The following is a 25,531-nucleotide window of genomic DNA, read 5'->3' on the forward strand; positions in this document are numbered from 1 at the left end:
CGTAAAAGATGCCACAATAATGGCGCCATTTAAATTATTCACAATTAAAACAGTAATACTTTTTTATAAGTATCTAATAAATGTGGTAATGACGTGGATGTATACGGAATAACGTCTGCAATATTGATGGGACTTTGATGGAACCAAGAATGGCGGTAATTTGAAGCGGATAATCATAATTCATGACACAATCATGTGTAATCATTCCCCTAGAATGCTATTGCCCCTACCCACACCTATTTATAGTATATCTACTCTACGTACCTTGGCTCGAGGCTATTCCGTACGTAATGGACTATCTCGTTACTGCTTACCTCAAACCAAATGAATTATAAATTATGTAGCACACAGTTCATACTTGGACATTACTGCCTCATCTATGGCAAAAGGCGTAAAGTTAAAAAACATGTTTGAAATAGGGGAGGTGATGTAGGGGAAACCGGCGTTAACTGAATCAATAACAATTTTTTTTTATTGTTCTTAATGTATTTTAAATTTTTAAGAACGTTATTGATTTTAACCTATTTTTTTAAACATAGGATTCATAGAATATCCTGCAAACATCAATTATTTATACTTTAATTTAAATTATAAACATAAATTCATTGCCAAGCTCTTTTGTCTTATAAATATTATATAATAACCTTTTGTATACTTCTAAAAAGCTTGTGTATTTATCGGTATTTTGTTGTAGAAGCGCATGCAGTTTCCCTTAAAACATTTTTTTTTAGTCTAGTAATGGGCAAAACTATTTTTTTTTATTTCTTGTGTTAGTATTATTGTTTTTTAAAAGGCCAATAAAATAAGGTTTTATTTTACTGAAAATTGAGAATTAAGAGGTAAAAATTAAATAACTTGTTAAAAAATATTTTTTTTTGTATAATAATAAATAAAAAAGAGGTACATAAATGCCTAATTATTATTTATAATTCTGAAAGCTGAAACATGACAAAGTTGGTCTATTAGTCTATTTTATTAAGTAGGTCTAATTTAACGGAGATGCTGTACCATATATATTGTAGATATTATATTTTCGGGCAGACTAAAATATTTTTGAAAACTTCCTATCATTTTGAGTAGCCAATATCCTATTTTAAAGGCCCATAAATAAAAGGTGACTTTTTATTGCATACTTCATACATTCATTATATATTTCACCATGACCGTAGAAAAACGACGCGACGCATCCGTTTTTTTTTCAACTTAACATGTGAGCGGTTTAATTATTTTTTGACACTTTATTTCGTAACTCGATAAGTGTAAAAGCTTATCCTTTGATATTCGGGTTTGTTTTATTTTATTTATTTATATTTTTCTTTTTCAAAGTTTGAGTATAAAGCCTTCATAAAACCTCATCAAAATCAAATATAAAAAAGTCAATGTCGCAATTTTTGCACATCCGTCGTTGTTCTACGATCACGACGATTTGTACAATTAACAATCAAGTAGGCACTGCGGCTGATTTACAGTTTTAGAAAGGAGAATAAATAGTTCTCTGATATTATTAAAATGATTTAAGGAAGAAAATTTGTATTACAACCAAAACATATTCTGGTTGTTTGTTAATTAATAAGACAACAGCTACATAAATATTTATCTTGATGATATATATCCTCTGAGCTATTTGTGTTAGCGTAAGCCCGATGACTTTGTACATAAATCGCAAAGTAACTGTCTGAGTAATCTGGTTTGAAAGGAAACAAGCCAGTTTTCCTTAGTTCCCACTGCCCATTCGAATTCCTTTCAGTACCTAGTTGGTACAAAGAATGCAGATAATAAAATTGGAATTACGAAGTAGAAACCGCAAGATCTTATCTCCAGCACTTTATAGCCGATGGCCAACACCATTTGTGTACCGAAGTATGAACATCAACGCGACAGGATTAGAACAGGTTTATTAAACAAAGTCAAAATTTATGTTACCATTTAAGTCAACTGTATAAATGCAACATTAACTCCTTGGCAATTACGGCAAAAATGGATAGAGTTAGCGGTAACACGTAACAAGTTAGCAGCGTTTCCAAGTAGTTAATCCATATAAATAAAGATTTGCCGGGGAGAATAAAGAACGTGTGTTTAAAAACGCTCGACTAAAAATGAATACATACTTACTGAAGACTATTTAAATCATTAAATCATAATAATATTATTAACATATTACAACAGAGATGAAGAACATTTTAGAGAAAGTAATAAAGAATTCTAGACATCTACAGGGCTTATGACCTGTCATTTATTTATTTGACACTTTATATACATATACAATAAATAAACATATAAGGGCGGGCATATTGCCTTAAGGCAATTTCTTCCTACCTACCCAAACCGTTCAGTTTGAGAAAATTATAAATACATGGACATATTGAATCATACAATTTTATACAAAAATTAAAAGCAAGGATTAACAAAAATAAATATATATAAAAAAAGTATTAACACTATACTATGAAGAGAGGAGAGGGGATGGGAAGGAAAGAAGAAGGATAAAATAACAATTTAAATATTTACATAATTGTGACATTTCAATATTGACTTAAATGTAAATAAAGAAGGGGCGTCTCTAACATTAGTGGGTAGATTATTCCACAATCGAGCGGCTACTACTGTGAAAGAGGAGGAAAGAAAGTTAGAGCGATGACAGGGTATTAAAAGGGTTCTCTCGTTACTAGAACGAAGAGATAGTCCGTGTTGTGAAAGAGGTTGGATGAGCTCTCTTAGATAAACAGGCGAAGTGGGATTATTAAAAATATTGTGAAGAAGTGATAGAATGTGAATGTTTCTTCCATGCCTGATACTGAGCCAGTGTAGTCATTGGCCGGTTTAAGTGGCCACTTTACACACTATGTAACATTCGCCATTCTGCCCGTATTTCAACATCTATATTCCTTAAACTCTTCCATCTGTTGATGTTTTAAAGTTATGGAGCTGAAACCTTTATTTATGCGGGTGAGATTCATCTGATTATATCAAATATATATATTTAAATACGGGCAGAATGGTGAATGTTACGTAGTGTGTAAAGTGGCCACTTAAACCAACCAATGACAGGTCATAAGCCCTGTAGATGTCTAGAATTCTATATTACATTCTCTAAAATGTTCTTCATCTCTGTTGTAATATGTTAATTTGACAGCTCCCCGGGGAGTTGAATCCAGTCCTTGTCGACAAAAATTTGGACAAACTCAAAATATTGTTGATAATATTATGATATATATAATCGGGTTGTGGTCCCGTGGCTAGTGTTGAGGACTCACGGATCAGAGGTCCGAGGTTAGAACCCCACTCTACCCCAACTTGATATACATTTCAGTTATTTTTATAATAACAAATACCATATTATATTTAATAGTATTTAGTATAAGTAAGTACTGGTAAATTATTGATTTTATGCAATGAAAGAGAAATCAAAAACATTCAAATTCTACAGAATAACATTTAACACAAATATACGTATATTCTAGTAAAGAAACAACGCGTCAATTAAAATTTAATGTTGCAAGTTTCATTCATAAAGTAATTAAGGAGTTAAATCAAATAAAAAACTTATTAAAATTAAAGCAACAATGCCATGGATACAAAACGAGATAAAAAAAAAATAAGGTGACTAATGAGAAGAAAAACAGAGTCTTAAAACTGGTTGTACAAGGGTTTAAAACTGTACAATAACTAACCTGAAGGAATAAAAGAAATGGAAAGCTTTGAAATATTTTAAATAAATTTGAAAAAATATGTTATTAATAAGTCTCGATATAAAATGCATTGTTACAAAAAAATTATACAGGTGTTCACTAAACCCTGTCACATCCGAATCCACGATGATCAGTATGAGCAAGAAGACATATTGGCACATTAAAATATTTTTTTAGAACGTACAAAATTTTGAAAAATAATATTTAAAAAAAGGCAAATGGTTGCTGATTTATGCAGGGGAGAAACGAGGAGGAGAAAGGGGAGCTACTGCGACGATACTGCGCCGCCCTCTCTTCACTTCTCTCCTGCAGAAGTAAGCAACCATTTGTTTTTCAAATATTTTTTTTTTTTAATTTTCTTTGTTCTTAATTATTTTGTTAATATGCCAATATGTCTTCTTGCCCATATTGATCATCGTGGTTTTGGATGTGACAGGGTTTAAAGAACACCCTGTATAAGTTCTTAGATGTGATCATCTGACTTAAAAAAGCATGAATAAATAAATCACCTTTTAAGAAAAAATCATAGCAGAACAATTAAATAGAATTAACATTTTATAATAAACAAATACAATATACTAATGGTAAAATACCCCTACTTAAAAGAAAGAAATTCTCATCGAGCATAAATCTCTTTGAATGATGCGTCTTTTTTAACATAAGTACCAACAGTTGGTTGAACAATGTACATACTTATAGTTTTCATATAAAATCAAAAGAGTTGGGCGCAAAATGGGCAAACAAGGTATTGTGGGCGTAACTACTGGTTCATAGTAAAATATTAAAACGTTTTTTTTTATTTATATGTTCTGTAAGAAAATGAAGAAGAGCTATTATTTCTATATGTTATACGTGAACACAGATAATCATACCTGAAAATGGACGAAAGCGCAAAAAAATGCCTTAGATGTAGGCACAATTAAAAGTCTTACGAGCACTTAAACTTTTTTTATATTTAATACTAAAAATATGAAGAACATTAAAAACCAAAAATAATGTTAAAGTCATCATTTATTTTAACATTCTTTATTTTCATTGATTTTGCCTTTTTCAATTTTCATATAAATTTGCATAGAAAGGCGCTCCGCGCTGGTTTTTACATGTATAACGAATGGACAGCGAAAGAACGGCTAAGAATATTTACAATGCGAATGTTGATGGATGCAGAAATAGAGGAAGACCGAGAAAGACATGGCATGACCAAATTCAACAAATACTAGAAGATGGACATGTCAAAAGTCGGAAGAATCGGCGCGCGTGCATGAGAAGATGCATGAATGTGGAGAAAGCGAGATATATATGAAAAGATATAGTGATGTGGCGTTCTATTCTCTCTGCTCCCCTTACGGATAAATGGCGTGATGGTTTGTTGTTGTTGTTGCAATTTAAAATTGGCAAAATAATTTTCTACGTCAGTTCATTTCAATTATGCCGTTTTTTTCATACGAAGGTAGTTAATAAAAATATTGTGACTATTTTAAATACTGAATAGAGATGTTGAGGCAAAGCAGCAAAGTTCAAATTATAGCAGACAAAAAACGTAACATGAATAAAGAATGAATTCGTTTTTTTTTGTTATTTTATGTATTAAATCATTTAATATTTAAAACATACGCAAGACGTAGCGCGTGGTTCAAGGAAGTGTATTTTTAAATGAATTTGCATATGCACATTGCTCTTAATATGTCATAAGTAATACTCTCGTTGATTTTTAATGACACGTACTTAAAGCAACGATTTAACGGTAAGAACTTAGGAAAAGGTGCAAAAATATTCTAAATACATTAAAGAATTTTAAAAAAATAATTTAAGTGTGTAAAAAGTTTATAACTTAAACCAGTCAATAACAAGTCATGAGCTCTTTAAGATGCTATAACATCCATATTCCTTTTTCAAAACGGGTTATTTATTTATTTTACGCATTAAATACATATTCATTTTATACAAATACACGTCGGTTTGGAATGAAAAATAAATACAGCGAAATAACGGTTAAAAGGATCTACGATGTGAATGTTGAAGGATGCAGAAACCGAGGAAGACCGAGATAGACATGGCACGATCAAATCCAACAAATACTTATAGATAGACATGTCAAGAGTTGGAATAATCGGCGTGCGTGTGTGAGAAGATGTATGAATGTAGAGGAAGCGAAGTATGTATGCAAAGACAGAGCGATATAGCGTTCTATCTTCACTGCCTATCCTTATGTAGCTGCAGACGCGCTGGGATATTTATTTATTGTTTAGCGCCCTACAGAGAAACAGCGTGATGGTTTGTTGTTGTTCTTTAACATTTTATAGGTATATTATTTTTCTTATTATTTTATACAAAATTTAAAATAAAAATAAATTAAAAATCTACATTTTAATATGAAGGGAAGAGTGAGGGTGGGAAGAAAATAATAATTAGAAAGAAAAAACTCAAATATTTTTGTAGATATCGACATTTCAATCTTTATTTAAATGTAAATAAAGAATTTGGCGGGCGTCTCTGACATTAGTGGGGTTTTCCGAAATCTGTGAATATTTTTTTTATTTATATCACTACAGAGATGGGTAGAATTTTTGTTTCAAGATTATCGATATTCGAGCGTTTACAGGGCTTATGACCTGTCATAGGTTGGGTTCAAGTGGCCACTTTTATGTAGATACTACAACATTCCCCATTCCGCTTATTAGCGAATATCCATATCGGTGACATTTTTGGTTTTTGTATATATGTCATGAAACAAGGAAAGCTTTCGCTAGCGCGTTTGGAGCGCCATCTATGTATTTGATATTGAGGTTACATATACCTACTCCCCCTTGGGATAAAACCCAGAATTGTGTGTGTATAAATATGTAAAATATATATACACATACCAAAAATAATATTCTGTGAATATTTGTCAACAATTATAGTTATTGGCTTTAAAAATAATATTGAAAAACCTGACCGTGGCTTGCATGTCGCGGTTAGCCGTGGCAATGTATCGAGAAGGAAACCGCGTGTAGGGGAATGTTCGCCCGCGGGGGTGCGGAGTCGGAGAGGAGGGGGGAGGTTACACCGTCCTTGCCTCCCCCTCCTGTCCCCGCCCCGTCCAACGCGCCCTATTCCGGTGGCGAGTTACCAGCGGGACAGCTGCATGCCCGACGCCTAAAGGTCAGGATTCTCGAACAAGGCGCGAGCAAAATGTCCAGAATAAGTGATCTTTATCGGTTAATTGCCGTGAAAAGCCCGCTTTTCTTAGAAGGCGATGAGGTGGCCTTTTTTGACACTATATTAATTATTATAATGTATTTATTTAACAATTATTGAAGACAGCATAAATTTCCGGGTTAAACAGTTACGTAATGTAGACTTTGAAATTAAAATAACATGACGAATCAAAATATAATGAATAGAAAGCTGCTGCTAAACTGCCGATATGTGCAGAAAAATATGTACCTTATAGCGAATAGTCCTTTTAAAGAGTAAATTCTGACTTGTATTCGTAAGGCTTCTGAGCAGGTATTCCAAACGCTCGCGCTCTCGTGGCCGTATTATCTCGTATATTTACAAACAAAAAACACGACAAAAACTGTTTTCTCGCGCCACGAGAGTGGTTCAGAATAGCACCTCTGGGTGCGTAAAATTGTGCATAATGAGTGGCGTGGGAAGTAGCGAGGAAAGGAGGCAGAGACGTAGTGTGGCAACATTACTCGTCATGCCGCACGTCATGCTCCTCGTCGTGCCCGCCGCTCCCTATTTTCTCGGTTTTTGAGCGCGAGTGGTTGGCCACATAATCGCGCGGCCGCAGTACGCATCGAGCGCTCACATAAGACACTCGCGTCATTTTGAATTATGTATATTTCTTGGTATGACATTGATATAATTAGCTATACTAAAAATGCATAGAGCGCACGCTGCCACAGTTTCATCGTCCATTGTATAGAAAGACAAATGACAAGTGCGGAGCGTCGCGATTAATTGCACGAGTAGAGCAGTGTGTGGGCGGAGAGGGCAACATCGGGCAAAAAAGCGGCAGCGCGAGGAGCAAAGTGAGGAGCAGTGTAAATAATGCTACTATCTATGTACCAAGTAAAATAAGACGGCCGGGTGAAGAATCTACAGCATACGAATTATATATATATATATATATATATTTATTTATTTTTAAAAATAAAAAATAAATAAATCTATTACAAAAATTGAGAAAGAAACTGGCTTGTCGCCAATCGAGAAAAGTTGCCGAAGGAGCTCTCTGTAATCTGGGAGCCTCGGCAACTTTGTAGAAAAAAAAAATAATCCAAAAGTACCTACATAACATGTACTTCATTGGATTGAGGAAAATATTAGGTACTACGTAGTCCCTGGACATCTAAAACGTTAGACTGATCATCGTACCTTCGTGTGACGAAAAATATCGAGATGCTGCAATACGTGTGGTGCATATTGGGTATTATCGATGATCATTAAAATTATTGCACTTTATTGCTGGGTATTTCGTTGAGCCAGAAAAACCAATGCATGGATAAGAGCGAAAACAAAGGTCACCGATGTGATCCACATTGCTGCCAATCAGAAATGGAGCTGGGCTGATAATATAGCCAGAACCACAGACTCTAAATGGACCAAAAAAGTCCTGGAATGGCGACCCAGAACGGATAGAAGAAGTGTCGGCAGACCTCAGACAAAGTAGACTGATGATATAAGACGAGTTGCAGGAAGTGGTTGGATCGTTGGATGGGGTTGGCTCAGGATAGGGAGATATGGAGACTATAGGGGGGGGGGGACTATGTTCACCATTAAACAAGAGACGGCTGATGATGATGATTGCGTTGCACTCAGTATGTCATCTAATAGACGCAATCAAAGCTCTTGTGAATGCTTACGTCGTTTCGCGTCTGGATTACTGTAATGGAATATACGCTAATCTTCCAAAATCCCAAACTGATAAACTTTAATCGATTTTCAATGCGGCAGCAAGGCTTATACGGGAGTAAAAAAAATATTGTCACATCTCACAACATCTACGAAATTTGCACTGGTTAAAAAGCCCAGAGATAATAAAATTCAGCATTTTTTTTTTTTTTTTAAAAGAAATATTTGCGTTCTTATGATTTACCCAAATATTTAATTTTGAGGGCCATTCTCAACGAGTTGTAAATAACTCACTATTAGAAAATGGAATCAAGTTGGGATAGAGTGGGATTCGAACCACGAACCTTTGGTCTGTGAGTCCGAGACACTAGCCACGGGACCACAACCCGACACTATTTATTCAAATCCATTCATGAAATGGCTCCAAGATACCTATAGACATGTCAAAGAAAATCTACAATCAGGTCAGCATTCGATTTAGGCAGAAGAAAACTTGTCGAACTCCGCTGTCCAAACACTAGGTTCGGAGATCGTGCTTTTGCCGTTGCCGGCCCCTCTGCCTGGAACCAATTGCCTTCACACTTGAGAATCATCGACAGTCCCAGTCGGTTCAGATCTCAACTGAAATCGCAATTCTTTCGTTATCATACCCTCAATTTAAAAATCTTAAAATATAATATGTAGTGTTAACTAAGCTAAAGTGTAATTTAAAGAGTAAAATTTGTCACTTGAGGTGATTTTTCACAACAATGGCGCTAAACAAAGCAACCAAAATTATTATATGTATGTAAACATGTACATAGGTGATTGATTTTATTTGGTAATATAGAAGATATAAGTAATATTCACCATGCATAAAAGTAGGCATAGCATTTACGCTACGCTTCATAGTTGCGGATATTTGAAAATGACAAGTCTGTATTTGATTTCAAAATCACCCAAGCAAATTACAGTCAGATATACAAAATCATTTACCGTATCGTTAAGCCTCGCAGCGCAATTCAACTCAACCCGACTAAAGATAAAGTAGTCCATTTATATCTGTTGTTTGGCACTTGGAATTATTAAATGAAATAACGAGTATCCGCGTAACCATCGCCAGCCATCCAAACACGCAATAATTACAAGATCTAACAGACCAACTCGATACGTTCCAACTTTGCCCAGGGCGGACACGCAACGAATGACAGGATTAATTATGAGTATTATGTGTCAAAGTAAATCATCAGCCGGGACGAAAGAATGGATGAAAGCGATCCATGTGATGTACAGCAATTCAAAAGAAGATACAGAAATAAAGACCACCTTAGGATAATATGCTGTAACTTTTAATAATACATGTTTGTCTTGTTTAAGAAACGCCTGAAATATTATACTTCAAAACACTAATCTTTCCGTATTTTTTTATTGCATTTCTTTCCTGGATTACTTACTCTACGTCTCTTCCAAATTTTTTACCCGGTCGACAAATATGCATAGCTTTCATCATTATATGGTCAATATGTACTATAGACAGAAATATTTTTATTAAATGCAAAATCATTAATTGAGTCATAAATAATTTTGTATTTATAATGGTTAATGAATAATCAATAAAAAAATACGTCTACAGTTAAGAGCTATTAAGCACGAGAGCTTGCCTCTTTTTTTGAGTGGAAACAGCATTAAAAAACATAACGTAAATATGTGCAATACCTACATTAAATATTGAAAATTAAAACTGTAACAAATATATCGCAATAATTTATTGTATAATTACTTATTAATTAATTTATTGTGAAATTACCAATGAGTCCGCTAAAGTGAGCATATTTTTTACAGGTGTTTAAAATAAATTAATATTAATATGAATTAGATTAGGTAGATTAGATTATTATTAAGAATCGGACCGTGTTTCTGTTAAACTTTATTTTTTATAATTAATTTTAATCAAGCGTTGATTAATTTATCGCAATATTTTAAGCATACCAAATTTTCTGATATTTTAAAACTAAGGTTTTTATATTATATGTAGTATCAATTAAGAATATTAGTCGGGTTCGTGGGTAGTGTCGCGAACTCTGGAGCAGGAGATCCGAGGTTTAAATGTCGCCTTACCTTAACTACCCATTTTCTAACACGGTTATTTAAGAAGGAAAAAATTACATAAAAAAATTCAATATCGGGGTGAATGATAAGAACGGAAATTATCATTTTAAAAAATAATAAAAACATCCAATAAAATTCCTTGCAAACTTCTTACTCTACTCGTAATGGCCTTCAATATCTCTCGCTTACATTCAACTTTCCATGGTTGTTGTCGTCGACAAAATTTCAGTTATGAATGTCTTGCAACGATCGCTATTAGACTTTTTACAACTTATTTCGGTAAATTATTAAATCTGAAATAATTACATTTCCTTTTTTGTATCTTTAGACAAGCCATTAAGTAAAGGTAAAAACACTGTACGTTGTGTAATTAGTATGTCATTAATATGATGGGAAAAAATATGCTAAATGTTAAAATTATGTTTACATTGAACTTTGAAACGAACTGTTTATGTATAAGATTTATGTTCACACGTAGGTTTATTAAAAAAAAGCGACAAAATCTCTATTTCCGGTTGGAATGTAATTACGAAAACGAAAGTGATAATATATTAAGTGAAAATATTCAGACATTTTAATTGAACAGGAAATGTTAAGGGATTGGGCAAATAAGACCATTTGTCAAATTCCCAAGATGCTTGGAAATTAGGCGCTTTATGAACGGGACTGCGAAAACTGTGGAATGTCGTCCTAATTTCGGGACGGTCGGCCGCCCTCGTGGGGTGACTGTGGGTGACCGGGGCGGGCGAGCGGGTTGGCAGCCGGGCCGGCTGGGCTCGGGGAGGCGAAGGAATAATTAGTATTAGCATCGCGAATTCGAAATAAAACACTAATTTTTTCAAATGTATTTTACAGCGCCTTTAAGGTGATTTCGCAAAAACGACGCCATATAAATAATCTAATTTAATAATAATGATAAAAAATTTACTTTTTTTTCTATAAGAACACCTTACTGGGCTGCCACCTCTCCAGATTTGAACCGGAGTCTGCGAGGTTAAATATAGCATATCAGTGCCTACGGGTCAGCGTCGTTTTTCTTGGATCAGACAGTGCGAGCGAAAGACAACTGGGATAGCACTAAACTTGGTATACCAGTACCTCGATTATGAACGCTATCTTCATCTGTATATATCGAGACGGAATACTAACTTCTGTACTATCTGTATCTTACCTCGGTATGTTCTACCTACTTGTCATATCGACATCATATGATCGAAACAAGCCAATGGAATGACCGCAAACAATTAGTCCGCGTTCCTTACGTCATTAACATTTCAAATAGTTCTCATTTATAGTTTAAATAGGCTTCTGTAATAAAAAGTGCTCATTTCAAAGCGATTATAAACTCCAATAAATCCCAATTCAAGCAAAAAATGCTCGCTTGAACATGAATTTTGTATGACTTTAGGAAATCCGCTTAACGATCGTCTGTATATATCTACCGATCGACTACAAAGCCGGCTCCTTTAACGCCTCGATACATACACTCGGAAATATAGTAAAACAGGTGGAAAAAATATAATAACTAATTATTTTTTTAAAGTGGTAACTTTCTAACGCCTAGATACTCTCATTTGTTAATAGGAAAGAACCTAGCGACATTATTTTCACATCTAGGCGTTCGCTTTATTAAAGTGACAGTTATGATGGAATTTAATTCGACTTCGAAACTTACTTATTTCTCTCTCATATTTTTGATAGGTTTCTAAGAAAAAAAAGTGCCAACCTCAAAACGATGAAAATTTTCAATAAATCATAATTAAAGGGAAAATTGCTCGGTGGAACAAAATTTTTGACACTTTTAATGCGTAGATAAACGTATCGAGGGGTTTTAGACCCGTCGGTATAAACCGATGTACTTACATCAAAACTTGATGGTGGCGGTATCGGTAGTGTACCTTTGTAGTTGGTCGGGAGACTTTTATCTTCAACTATGACGTCATACTGAAGCTTTGTAATTTTAGAGCGTAGATACGTGTACCGCGACGTACGCTTCCCCTTGTTTCATATCGATGTACCTACCCGAAACTTGAAGGTGGCGGTTCGGTAGTATATCTTTATAATCGCTAGAGGGAATATATCTTCAACTATACCGTCGAGGTATGACGACTTTATCTTCTCATCATAATCGAGGCCCCGGGTCGCAAACAAAAGCTACCTTAATCGCTACATATAGAGACGGTTAAAACATCGATATTTATGTATGAAAATGTGTGTATTTGTATGAAAATTTAAAGTATCTTCGTCACGTCAGTATCTGTAATTGAACATGTTAACATTTTTAATACGGAAAACTTAATTTTGTTTAGTAGATAAAATTCAAGATAAATTTTAACTATTAATGGGAAGTTAACGTTTAAAATTTCCTTTGAAATACGAGCCCTGACTTGCTCTCATAAGTTGCCTTTATATTTCGCATTAGTGCAATTGTCGCCGGAGTTTCCGGGTCCGAACTGACATGGCGTAAATATTATGATTTTGAGAATTACGAATTGAAAATATTGTTAAAATTAGATCTGAAAAGTTCAATAAATTACGAAAATACTTCAGAAACTGTTGAATCACTCTATATAAAAAATGTAGACGGGGATCGGCTTTACGACGAGACCAATAAATTGGAGCAAATATTCTCTCAATTCGTACAGTTAGATTTTTTAACATTGTCGGTTGATTCACTGGATTCAGTTAGTGAAAGTCGCGAATTTCGAAAAACTACCGAAAATTAATGGATTTTTTTCTCAATCCCCATCAATTAAGCTTTTAAGAAAATCGTTTTTCCCCAGTGGGAAATTTATGGAGAAAAAAGTGAAACTGCTTATCAGTCGAGACGGGGAAGTCGGATTTGATTGTAAATACATTTACAAATAAGTTTTTAAAAAACCCGAACAAGAAAAGTGGCAAAAAAAATATAGACACATAGTGGCTTTTAAAAATGGGCTCTTAAAAACATCTTAATCGCTGCTCCAAATGGCTCCTTGCCAGTTAGAGCAGCAATTATGAGTTAGTGTTTGATTCATGTTTTTTTTTGTCTGTGTCGTATTTTAAAAAATGCTATTTTGTCAATTTTTAAATATTATTATAATTCCCTGGATTTTACTATTTTTCTTTCAGTTTTTACCTTCTTGGACTTTTTTAAACATATTTTTTCAGTTTCACCATTTTTGTAAGATTTTCATATTTTAATATTATTTCATCTTATACAAGATTTACATATTTAAAGCATCTCTATACATTAATAAGACTAAATACCTATATAAAAAGAAATCAATGCCGCGTACCTCAGAACAGGTATTTATTTACAATGCCAGTGAAGATAGACAGTAGGTATCTTCTAATTTGTTTGCTTATAATTTAAATTTTATTTAATTATAATTGTACTACATATAATTTTACTTAATTGTACCCTTCTTTCAATGCTTTGCAAACAGAACATATTGTTTTTTTTATTATTTTTTTTTAAAAATAAGCAATCTTTTGAATAACTTTTAAATTCCCGCCAAACTGTAAAAGCAGTTTTTTTGCAGGGATTTCTCTCTTTTAACATTTTCGTAAAACAACATAAAAATATAAAAAATGTTTACATAAAAATATAAAAAATCTTAAATATATCAATAAAACAAAAGTTTAAAAAAATTTCATACAAATTAAGTTCTTTTTGATACCGAAATATATAAAAAATAATAAACAAGCACTTTTTTTAACACTGTTTTAAATTGTTTGTTTTCCTTTTTTTTTACACACTAAACTTACTTTTACTTAATTTTTATTTATATCACTATTCTTTATTTCGTCCGGGAGTCTATTGACTATGCGAGGGAGTATATACGCCCTGGTCCTCTCTCCATACGCTATAATAAACGTACCATTTAATAAAAATAAAATAAAAATACCATTTACTATATAATAAACGCCGATTGTTGGCACTGAACTGAAATAAAAAATAATCAAGCTGGTTAAGTAAGTTAATTTTTAAACGAACACTAATTTTAAAAAAGACTCGACCGTTTTAGCGCGTTTTCCTACCATACAACAGGGCTGGGGTTCAATTTTCGGCGAGGTTGACTTGAAATATTTATTTGGGGTGTTTTACACTGACATATTTAATAGTCCCTAAACGGCACCTGAGGCTTGAGAATGATCATAATATTGCGTTCGTTTATCTAATGAATGATCAATTTACCCTGCGATTGGTGTTTCAATGCAATGAAAAGGAGAATTAAGATGATGAATCATAAATTCATCCGGTTTTATAGTAAATACATTTTTATATGTGCCTAATCGTGTAGCCGTGTAGCTATTTGTGTAAGTATAAAAAACGCTTAATGAATATAGAGGATAACAGGTTTTTTCTTCAATATTAATTGCAGGTTCATAGCTATGAATAACTTAAATTTGTAGTTGTAATATGTAGTTTGAAAGTTTGACGTTAATTGCCATCGAATGCCCTGTCGCTTACGACATTCTATCCGACAGCTTTGTAGTTAATATATTATATTTTATTCAGGCGCTATGATTGATTACAGCGTGTTCGGGGCGGGAAAGATTCGAATTATGGAACGAAATAATATATACGTAAAAGGCCGTTTTCTCACCATCCACACGCTACGATAAAATAACGCAGGGTGAATTGATTTTTATTGGATTATAATTATTTTATTTATTTAATGGCGGGTTAACGCACTGACGGAAACACCACGAGGTGACTCACGTCCACTCGATTTCTTGTTGCATTTTTTTCAACCTGAGAATAGAAAATAAATAAATAAAACGAAAAAATTTAATAATAAATAAGTATCCACCCACCCTAATTTTACCGTGCCGTGAATATTTGGACGATACATGTGAAATGGGCCGAGGGGAACTAATCTATAGCGGACTTAATTAATAAATACCTTACATAAAATGGGTTGATAATCCAACTTATATCAAATTAATTCGGGTTGATAATGAAGTTGTATAGTTAATTAAAGTGTAATAAAGATTGTAGAAATGAGGGGTTATTTAAGATTTAAAATGTTGGTCAGAGAATGTTACGTACGATATTTTAGATCGGTTATAAACAATTGAAGTTAGACTGGCAGTGCGTGGACAAAGGAGTTTTAGTCCCGACACTTATTAGTATTAGTAATTTTTAAAAAGTTCTTCATGTTGAAAATAAAATATTAAAATTAGACAACTTTGAAATTAAAAAAGCGATTCATAATAAGAAAAAATAATAAAAAAACAAATAAACCATATTTCTTTTAGTCCACTCCTGTCAAGTTTTAAAGATCGTATCCATCTTACATTACGCTTCCTATCCTAACAAGACACAAATACTTGTTTTATATATGTAACTAGCTGACCCGACAAACGTCCTGCCCGAACGTTGGCTTGCCTTGGAAAAAGACTTTTTATTGATAACTAGGTACTTGTTTGTGATTAAATTGCAAAACTAAAAATTGTTAATATTCAAATATTAAATTTAAGTAGGTACTTGTTAATGGTTAAATTTCAAAACATAAAATAAATATTTTTTTCAAATATGGCATTCTTTTTGCAAAGCGAGGAAATTGAAAGTAAATGAACTTCCTTTTAGAATACGGACCCTCGTACTTGAAAAGTAGAAGCAGCCGATGCCAGGTCATTAGCCTTGTTAATACTTAGACTTCCATAAACCATTCTCAAAAATGTTTTCCCTCTCTGTTGCAATAATTTAGAGTAAAAATATTTTATAAAAAATGCGCCTGAGTAACAAATACACAATAATCGTTTTGTCGAACTCAATCCGAATGGTAATGTTTTAATTCTGGGGAGGGGAGGAGATTCGGCCCCCTCCTCAATATTGTTAAGTGTGCAGAGTGGGGGAAGCGATGCCACCACGTGGAAGTAGGTGCCGGGAACACATAAATATACGGGCGACCCTCAGCAATAAAAATGCGCAATAAAACACACGTTTTCGTGGGGAAAAAAGGAAAATCTGTGAATCGCCAAACGTGGGGTACGATCAGAGCCCTTATTCTATTACTACTTGGTTTCGTAAGTTCGTTCGTTCGTATCGTATGTCGCGAAACGAGAGCGAAATACGACTTTTGTGGCTCTAGTCTGATAGGAGTGCCACAAATCTAAATGCGTCAAACTAAGAAAAACGTCTATTTGACCACATATCAATACATAAAACAAACAAATCGTTACGCCTTTTCACCGCAAGGGTAGACTCATCTTCAAGTATTTATTGGATTTAATCAAACATGTCTTTCTCGGTCTTCCTTAATATAACACGATTTTTACTCTAAATCATTTTACTATAGCATTCATTGAATAAAATATAATTAATAGACAACTTATTTAATTGTTAGTTTTGACACTTAACAAATATATTATGACTGCCACGTTCCGTATCATGGCAGTCTTGATAAATTATAAAAGATTAAATATAAATATCATCTAAAAGTGCCATTATGAACTCGTTATAATGAACAGTTATGACAGTCTGGTACAGTGTACTAGATTCAAAATTTTATTTAATTAATTAAATTAAATTTTATTTGATCAATTTCATTTGATTTTATTTCAAACATATAACAACAGAGATGAAAAACATTTTAGCGAAGGTAATGTAGAAGTCTAGGCATCCACAAGCCTTATGACCTGTCATTGGTGGGTTTAAGTGGCCACTTTACACACTGTGTAACATTCACCATTCTGCCTATATTTGAATATCTACATTGACGTTTGTGAAGTTAAAAAGCTGAAACCTCAATTGTGACGGGTGAGATTACGACTGAATTATTTCACCCACATACCTACTTTAACCAGCCAATGACATAAGCCCCGTGGATGCCTAGACTTCAACATTCTCTTCTTTAAAACGCTCTTGATATCTGTTGTAACATGTTGGTAATGACAGCTCCCCATTGTCTACAAAAATTTGGACAAACTAAAAACATTGTTGATAAATTTTATTTAATTAACTTAACTCACAACACCGTTTTTTTAACATGTGGCATCCTAGACGGGAGGGGTGCGACATGTGTTACGAACGAACTTACAAACGAAGTAGTGACAGAATAAGGGCTCTGATGTGTTTGTACTTTTACCCGGCAACGTATTTATCAACACGTGTGGTGCGGCGGCTTAAAAATTCGAAAGCGGTTTACTTCTGCTTAGAGCGAAAATAAATTACCTACATCAAATATTTATGTACGTTGTAGAGGTACATTACAGTACTGCGAACAGGGGTGTTTTGTGCCTGCCTAGAATACTTCGCGATAATCTAAACTCTGTTGTAAATATAATCATAATATTAATAATAATAATATTTGGCTGATTTATTTTGTGAAAAATCACCCCAAGGGCGCTCTTCAATTGTATACTTCTTAAACTTACATTCTAACTAAGCTAAAGTGACATATTATTATATTTTCTGATTTAAAATTGAACGCAGGCAGTCGACAATTTTGAAAAATATATAAATTGATGTTATCGGGTGCAGTAAAGTCGATTCTATGTTCTGCTAAAAACAGCCACACCACTTTCATACAAAAAACTGTAAACTACTGGGAGTCATCCTTAATTCTGACCTTTCTCTTGAATTAGTAGAACGATAAGTTCATTCTTTTACCAGCTGAGGCAGATTAAATGCATACGCAAAAATTTGCCAGTTGATGCTGCCCGTCAATTAATAAATGCGTTTGTAGTGTCTAGAGTCGATTATTGTAGTGGTATCTACGCAGGTCTACCAATGAAAAAAATGACTCGCCTACAGTCTGTATTAAATGCCGCAGCGTGACTTATTTTTGGAATCTCTAAGTTCAGTCATATCACTCCACTACTTTAGGAATTGCACTGGCTACGTTTTCCACAGAGGGTGGAATACAAACTATGTTGGCTTATGTATAAGTCACTGCACAACTCTGCTCCAGAATATCTAAGGGAACTCTAACATTCCAGATGAACTAGCTGACAGACGTCTTACGCTTAGATCAGCTACATCTACGTTGAAAGGAAAAGTTATTATACCTCTACGCAAACAGCGCACTAAATTCGGCGAACGTGCATTTGCGGTCGCAGGCCCTACGGCATGGAATGCTCTCCCAGCAGAAGTCCGAAACTGTGAGAGTGATGTTTCGGAAGAAACTTAAAACTCACTTGTTCTCTAAATCATTTGAATAAATTCTTAGCGTGGTGACAAAATACATTATTTTTCTTAAATTAAAAAGTTAAAATTAGATTTATATAATCACTTTGTAAAGCGCCCTTGAGGTATTATATTACGAAAATGGCGCTGTATAAGTTATCAATAATTATAATTATAGTCACCTTCTGAAAATGGTGTCGACCACAAAAATGGCATTTCTTGATTTGCAAAAAACACCCACAGCACTAGAAAAATTTTACGGTCTTCAAAAATCATTAAAACCGGTCAAATACGTAATTAGATAAGTAATTAGATTCTTGTTCGTAATATAAAAAAAATCGAATGTATTTATTGTTTATCATTTGTTAAGTCAAAAACATTCCAACTGTTTGTAGATTTTATTGTTCACTCTTTTCACAAAAGTGCTATTATTTCAGTTTTGCTTTTCTATGCCTGGCTGCTTTCTGCATAACTACGTTCAATTAAGAGTATGATAATCTAAAGAAGCAAGATTTTAGTATTTTCCCTAATACAAAGGTCCGATAGGTATCCTGGAGCCATTTCGTGAATGGATGGAGTACTGTCCAGCAAAGCTTGTATTTTATTCTCTCTGTGTTTTTAAACCAGTGCAAATCTCGAAGATGTGAGAATATTTTTTTACTCCCGTATAAGCCGCTGCTGCATTGAAAACAGATTGTCAAAACAATAATATGACCTGTCTAAACAATAAATACAGCAGTTTCTAGATAGTCTTAACACACAAAACTTTTACCCTGTTCGAATGTTCGTACGAAGCGTTCGGATTATAATTATGCAGATATATTGAAAGATTTTTTTTTTTTTAAATTAAGGTTTTTGTAAAATTTATATTTGAAGCACTAGTTTACTGGTTATATAGTTATAAAAAAATAAATATAAAACAGTGGGTGCGAAGGTGTTCACGGTCACTGTTAGCAATTCTCACAGTAAAGCAGCAAATAAAATAGAATGTAGCAATTTGAATGCATAAAATAATTAAGGCGATGAATAAAATAAAATCAATATTAAAATGTATCCAACAATGTCATACATATGAAACAAGGGATAAAAAAAAGACAAGATTAACAATGAGGAGAAAAACAGAATCTCAAAACTCATTGTATAAGGGATTGAAGCTGTACAAAGAGTTACCGCGAGAAATGGAAGGAACTTAATTTTGAAAAATATGTTCTTGAGAAGTTTTGCTAAAAAATATTACAGTTAATAAAAATTTGTATTAGTTCTTAAAATGTTATGAACTAAGTTTGTAATAAATAAATATGTTTATTTTTTGGGTGATACCGTGTGTGTTGGATTTGTTCCGACGTTTCGGCTACCATTGCAGGAGCCATCTTCAGGGTAAACGGAGTGTTTTGTATGCAAAAATACGTGTCTAACTACTAGTTATTTGTACCGTGTCGCAGTTGGCAGTAGGCACATTTCTATTAGTTTTTGTAGTATGTAGTTCTGGGAACCATGTTGAGTTTAATTTAAGCCCGTCGTCTTTGTTTATGTTTTTTGGGTGTCTGTGTATTTCTATTGCCTCTTTTATTATTCGTAAATATAAAACAACTTTGTTTTTAATCACTTTTTTTTTCTCAACCGACCGGTTTCAAAACTACACCAGCTTCTTAATCAAGGTTTAATAAACGAATAATGAATCGAACCCTATTTTATTTTAACAGTGCTTACTAAATATTACATCGAAACATGTTTCGGAGCTAATAAGCAAAGTCTTTTTGTCATGTTGTTTTTGATGTGAAGTGAGATGGATACGATCTTTACAACTATACAGGGTTAAGCGCCCTTGAGGTATTTATTACAAAAAGATGTTTAATAAGTTAATGGCAGATCTTAATTTATTTTTTGCACCACAACGGTCAGGGGGCCCAATTAAGTAGTGAATTACAACACAGAACAGTGAGGCTTGAAAAAACCACATTTAATTTTTGTGTCTTTACTGGGAATCGAACCCGGAACCTTTCGTATGTGAGTCAAGCGTCTTAACTACTACACTACAGAGGCCGCCAATAAATAATAACATTAAAAAACCTAGTTTTAAACGCATATTCCTCTGAAGTTCTAAGACTTATTGATTCAAATGTAAAAATTTAAAATAAGCGGTTCTGTAGCACTAAAACTGGAAGGTGATGTAAAATAAATTAACAATAATTTTATTTTTTTGCATTAGGTACTTAGGAGGTTTGAAAATAAGCAATGAATGAGTAGAGAAAATTTTATTTTTTATTACTTCGTTGTGGCTCCGCCAGGAATCGAACACAAAACCCTGTGCGTGAGGAAAGGCATCTTAACCATTAGTTACAGGAGCCGTAAATACAGTTCATTATGCAAACAATTATGAACTAAATCTCACAAGGTCGCTTTCATTTTTTACATTAGCTATGAAGACACATTTCGAACGTATTTAAAATAAAAAGGCGGGATAACAACGTAATAGGGCATTTTTTCTGCATGTTTCAAAGTTGTTTATTTTCTTCGAAAACGGTCGAGGCGAGGCGCAGCGCAGGTATGTTGGGGTCATAAATCGTAAAGGTTGCTTCGGCACAAGACACAGTACAGGAACAGGTACATTATGGCTATTATATTGCACCTAACTTCGTGCCTTTCAGAACAAAAGAAATAAAAAGGGCCTAATACAAAATCCAACCCGGGTAGTCATTATCGTACTAACTTTAGTTAGGATCAGAGACGAATTGAACCGGACAAAATATGCCTACATTAAAAATTATGCCGAGGGAGGGGTCTTGGTAGCGTATAATTTAAAAAAACAGAACGCGCTGAGAACGGCGTCACGCGATTCGTCGCCGCCGACGAAAAAATCGCGCCGTATTCACATTCACGAATGCCGGTAACAGCGCCGGCTGAATTGAGCGTCACATTCCAAGGTAAACACTATAGGGCGAGAGCTCTAGACGAGCGATGAGATTGCGCGATCGCTTTAAAGCGACCCCGTGTTTAACTCGGGTTATATTTAGCGTCGCCGTAGTCCACGTGGACTGAACCGAAGTGCCGAGACCCGCCCGACGCGGCGCAGTATCGGGAAAATGGCTTGGAAATAAGTAACAAAGTGTACACTCGACCGGGCGATTACGTAGAATTAACGCGCGTTTTCGAGTCGGTGTCTCTGTATTATTGGTGTTTTCGTTCGTGTTCGGCGCCATACACCAGCCGTACGAATACGTACAGCGCACAATGACGACCCGAGGAATATTAGTGTGGGAGCTATAATGGCTTTTGCTAAACGCGAAGAAGTTTTACCGCGAAAAGGTGTGAACGGAAATCGGTTCTGTTTACTCACACAAGCGTAGGTACTCCGAATACCGAATACACATATACACATAAAGGTAACTAAGTATTGACATATGAACCCCCTATCTATAGTATGGGTACTGTGTATCTATTATCTATTCCGTTGACAGACAAGAGTGACAAATAAAATCGTAAAGTTCTGTTAGGTACACAAATAACACTTCTACGTGTTTGTCATTTGAAAATATTACATTCCACAATACTACGGAAGGTAGTTACTAGGTAGATACGTAGATAGTTACTGAATATTAGACACTTATTTCACAACAGCGTGAAAATGACAACTTATTTATTGCACGAACGCACATTTTTCACGCGCTTAGACGATAAACGTTTTTCGTCTTAGAGGAAACGCGGTCTGACTTTTTAAACAACAATCAAAACAAAAGAAAACAAACCATAACGCCGTTTCTCCGTAGGAGAAGGCAGAAAGGATAGAACGCCATATCATTATATCTTTGCCTACATACCTCGCTTCCTCTACATTCATACATCTTCCCATCCACGCACGCAGATTGTTCCTACTTTTGACATGTCCATCTTCAAGTATTTGATGGACTTGATCGTGCCATGTATTTCTCGGTCTTCCTCGTTTTCTGCATCCATCAACATTCGCATCGTAGATCCTTTTAGCTGTTCTTTCGCTGTCCATTTTGCTCTACATGTCCAAACCAACGCAGCACCCCTTTCTTGATTCTGTCGATAATGCGTATGTCAGCCTTACACAGATTACGTATCTCGACATTTGTGTACCTATCATACATCGTTTTACCACACATTCGCCTGAGGGATTGCATTTCGACTTTTCTTCATATAAACTTATTCCCTATGTTCTCCCTGGATTATGGCACTAGGCAGTGATTCTTTAACACACCATAGATAAAAAGGATTCAAAAAGCGGTCAGTTTTATCTGCCGTCTTCGGACGTACGATATACAAATATAATAATAATTTTAAAAAACCCAAAAGGTACTGAAGAATTCATTCTGACACTCTTTCTTAAAAAAACAAAATCGGTTTAGTTTTTTTTAAGGTTTAATACCTATTAGAAACATCACTTTGCAACAGAAGCATTAAAATATATATATATATATATATATATAAATGGGGGCTAGATTGTAACTGTCCGTCGCTCTGTAGCTGCAAGACTAGTTTTTTTATCTAGCTCCTATGTATTTTTTTATTAAAAATAATCTATTGGAGGGTAACTAAAATCCCAACCGCCTATGCGCTCTGTACCTAGCTGCAGGATGTGTTGGAATATTTATTGTACAGCGCCCTTGAGTTGATTTTCCACAAAAATGACGCTATAAAAATTATCCGGAATAAATAAATAAAGCAATATAACTAATGATTTAACTGCTAATTCTATACGAATAGTCAGGTACATACAAAATGTTTAAAATCGTACGAGAAATAAATGCAGGAACTTGAGTAAAAATATGCAAAAAATACCTTTTCTCTATAACTCTAGAGCCGCCGGTCTCAGTCGCCGCGGCCGGCGGCAGCGCGCCGAAATAATTCTAACGATATATTAATTTATATGTCAGTTTGGAGAATTATTTTATGTTGGACGCACGGCGGTATGAATTGTATTTTTTTTAAACATAAGACGGGATGTGGGACTGTGAAGTATATAAAATACCTAACGTCGGCGGCCGGCTAGTCTGCGCTTGAGCCTTAAAATAATGGGATCTTAAAACGATCTCGGTATCCGGGCATAGGGGCTTTAAATTAAGGCAGTTCATTGTAACCACAAAAACTAAAAGCCATGTCTCTTAAAACACCCGTATCTTAAATATTACCCCAGTATAAATCCGAACGTACATACATACCTACAAATAACAAATAAACGCGAGTAAATATGTATTATGCGTCCGTCAAAACACGGAAAATAAAACAATTCGTAATTTTAAGTAAAAATTAAGTAATAATTGGGAACAATATAAGTTTTTTGCATTGTTTATCAACCATTTTGCGGATCACTACCGGCATCCGTGTGATTGATTTTACAGAACGCTACTTTACTAAAATTGCAATTTCGAACTGTTCATTTGTTTGGTACAAAATGAATTAAGAAAAAACATTCGGCAATTAGCCGCCAACAGAAGACGAGACTTGTGTTTTGTATTTTTACAAGCTCCCGTCGGCGACGCGACGGAATGTTTTTCAACCAATAAAATGCGATGGAAGTCATTGCTGTTTTTATAAAATTCAAGTCGAATTTTGACAGCGTTCTGAAATCAAATTCTCTGAATTTTAATTGCATAAACAAAATAAACTTAAAAGAAAATATGTAACATTTTATTCCGCACAAAAGAGTTACTTAATTATGTTTATTTTGATCAAGTACGTATTTATATTTCTACCACGCCATCCTACCCACGTGAAAAATATAACTTTGTGGATATTGTTAGTGAGAATGCAAGGAAAAAATCGTAAAGAAAGATGTTATTGGTGCATAGATACTTGTATTATTGGTATCCTTCAGCGAAATAATCCAAAATAGGCACCACAACACACAACACGTTAAAAACAATATAACACAATATAACAACTTGTACGAGAAAAATGCATTCGCAAATTAGCTATGCACGGCGCAACCACAACTCCACATAAACACTCGAAACCGCACAACAAAATAATAAACTGCGCGTTACCACAAAAAACCATCAACAAAGATACATTTTGTAATGAACAGACGTCATAAATACATGTTATAAAAGCAAGAAAAACTAACACGAATGGGCAATCCTCAGCAACACTCGAATAATAGTCATTCAGTTTGAATATTCACCACAAAATTGATACTTCGTTAACACACGCGCGAATTTAACTTGTAAGCGACGCGACGTACTCTCTCCTCTGCGATCTGACACCAACTGAAGTTGGGAAATGCTTGTTTCATGATTCTCTCTCGCTCTAACGCACTGATACACTATTGCCTGCTCGCTTGCTCGTAGCTGTCAGTGTAAGTCCAGTAGCCCCCAAGCTGTGTAATAATATTGTGGGACGGATTTGAAAATGGAAATAGAACGCTTTAAAAAATAAATAAATGTTGTAATTAATTATTGTTGTTTCTGCTAACGGTTGTGAACAAGACGATGTATCCACGTGCAATGGAATATTTTTCAAACGGCTTTCAACATAATTGAAAACATTTAGTAAATTTTTACATTTAGTTTATAAGGAGTTTAAATGAGTAGATATTTTTTTAGTCTTCTAAGAAAACGATAATACATAACGACTTTAAGGATCTTATTAAAAATTTTGTAGGAATCGAGAAATAAAATGTTTTAATCAAGTGCCTACTCAGATTATAATTTTATTTTGTAGGTAGTTAATTATATATAATTGTATGATTATCATTATCTTCACCTTAGAGGATAAAACACGGGAGTCTACTTTTAGCCGTTTGATGATGTAAAAAATGCTGAATTTA

General features: G+C 34.2%; 1 protein-coding gene across 1 annotated transcript in view; it reads right to left on the reverse strand.

The window, feature by feature from the left end:
* The window catches only part of LOC148280254 (TLE family member 5-like), a gene marked incomplete at its 3' end in the record, with an annotated part of 109,960 nt that extends 84,987 nt beyond the window's left edge, over positions 1-24,973 (reverse strand). The window contains exon 1 of the mRNA XM_088228661.1: positions 24,830-24,973. The remainder of the gene's footprint in view (positions 1-24,829) is intronic.
* Positions 24,974-25,531: the final 558 nt, after the last annotated feature.

The sequence above is a fragment of the Micrasema longulum genome, unplaced genomic scaffold (assembly GCF_059751315.1).
Source record: "Micrasema longulum isolate JH-2025_06_02 unplaced genomic scaffold, ASM5975131v1 h1tg000600l, whole genome shotgun sequence".
Classification (NCBI taxonomy): domain Eukaryota; kingdom Metazoa; phylum Arthropoda; class Insecta; order Trichoptera; family Brachycentridae; genus Micrasema; species Micrasema longulum.